Source organism: Octopus bimaculoides, chromosome 17, assembly GCF_001194135.2.
Source record: "Octopus bimaculoides isolate UCB-OBI-ISO-001 chromosome 17, ASM119413v2, whole genome shotgun sequence".
Lineage (NCBI taxonomy): Eukaryota > Metazoa > Mollusca > Cephalopoda > Octopoda > Octopodidae > Octopus > Octopus bimaculoides.
In genome coordinates, this window is record NC_068997.1 from 44,221,674 (window position 1) to 44,223,808 (window position 2,135).

The window sequence follows — 2,135 nt, forward strand, 5'->3', positions numbered from 1 at the left end:
ATATATATATATATATATATATATAGTATGAAAAATTGCACAGAAAGATAACAAAGGAACACATGGAAAACAGGAAAAAAACACACAAAAGACAGGGACATGCTCATCCCTCCATTATTGATGAACTTGTTCATTTTGGTGGTGTTAATGGCAGAATGCTTTTGGGACAAGTGAGTGGATACAAGGAACAGAATGATTCGAGTACAAAAAAAAAGATGGTGTCTGACGACTGAACAGAAAAGTATATAGAAAACGAAAAAATAAGGATGGTAGTGAAAATATAAACAAATAAATTTACATACACACACTACACGAACACACACACACGCGCGCGCGTAACAAATGGTTACCAACTTTCTCACCTATGATTTGAAACCTAATCCAGATTTTTTCCACAAATCATCAGTCTATTGTTTTAGCCTGTTGCACTAAGAAATTTATGTGAATAAGCTGACCTCTTTCTTGAGACATTCATTGGTCAAAGCTGATTAAAGAGGAAAAATCCTTGACCAAGTTTAGTTATGAAGAATATAAATACACAACCAAATATCAGTCCACCTCTTTGGTAATTAGGTGCTTACCAGGAGCATACATCTATCTTTCTTTCAGAGTTGATGGAGAGACAATACCTTTATGTGAGGGACAATACAACTCTTACCATTTCTATCTGCCTTGACTCTTTTACTCTGTTTCCTCTCTCTAGTAGTCACAGAGACAAAACTAACTACTATCATACAGAATGGATTGGAGATCTACAAGTAACTTGGGTATACACAAACTATAAAAAAAATTAGCTTCAATATTGTAATGTAATGATATAAATAATTGGCCAGCTAAATTATTAATGTTGTTCTTCAATTATTTATACGATGCATCAATACACATTGATTTTTATACTTGATGACCGACTATCTTATTTTCATTACGTATATATATATTGATTTTTAAGAAAGATTGAAGACCAAAATGTTTTGGTGGGGCAGTGAAATTTTCATTATATTTTCCCCGCGCAGGAGTGGCTGTGTGATAAGTAGCTTGCTTACCAACCACATGGTTCCGGGTTCAGTCCCACTGCGTGGCACCTTGGGCAAGTGTCTTCTTCTATAGCCTCGGGCCGACCAAAGCCTTGTGAGTGGATTTGGTAGACGGTCGTATATATGTATATGTATATATATATATGTGTGTGTGTTTGTGTGTCTGTATTTGTCCCCCCAACATCGCTTGACAACCAATGCTGGTGTGTTTATGTCCCCGTAACCTAGCGGTTCGGCAAAAAGAGGCCGATAGAATAAGTACGAGGCTTAGAAAGAATAAGTCCTTGGGTCGATTTGCTCGACTAAAGGCGGTGCTCCAGCATGGCCGCAGTCAAATGACTGAAACAAGTAAAAGAGTACTAGACTGATACTTAGTTCATCATTTCTGGAAGGGTGAAAAGTAAAGCCAGCCATGGGTCAGAACACGAAGAGAAGAAACAAAATATCAATGGTCTTTTGACCCTGGTAATCCACCATTCTATATCTATAATAACAAAGATGGACTCTCTCATCAAAGATGACGTATGAGTGCTGAGCTTTTTGCCAGATGATCTGTCCAAATGATTTGTTTATAGTGGTCAAATGTATGTGCTGTACATTAGGTCACTCCCTCCATCAAATCGACATTGCCTGAACAGGATACGGTGTACTATGCGTCAGGTGTTGAAGTGAAAAAGTGGTTTGCTCAAGAACACACCGTACCACCTGGTCTAGGAATTGAAATCATGATCTTGTGATCATATGTGCAACACCCTAACCTCTAGGCCACGAGTCCTTGAATAATAATAATAATAATAATAATAATAATAATAATAATAATAATAATAATAACCAAACATTTGGAACAAGGCCAGCAGGTTCAGGGGTATGGGGTAAGTCAATTATATTGACCCCAGTGATCAAATGATACTTATTTAATTGACCCCAAAAGGATGAAAGGCAAAGTCAACCTAGGCAGAATTTGAACTCAAAATACAAAAATGGATGAAATGCTGCTAACAATTCTGCCAGCTCACCCATGCCAGCATAGACAACAGGTGTTAAATGAATGAATGAATGAATGATGATGATGATGATGATGGTGGTGGTGGTGGTGGTGGT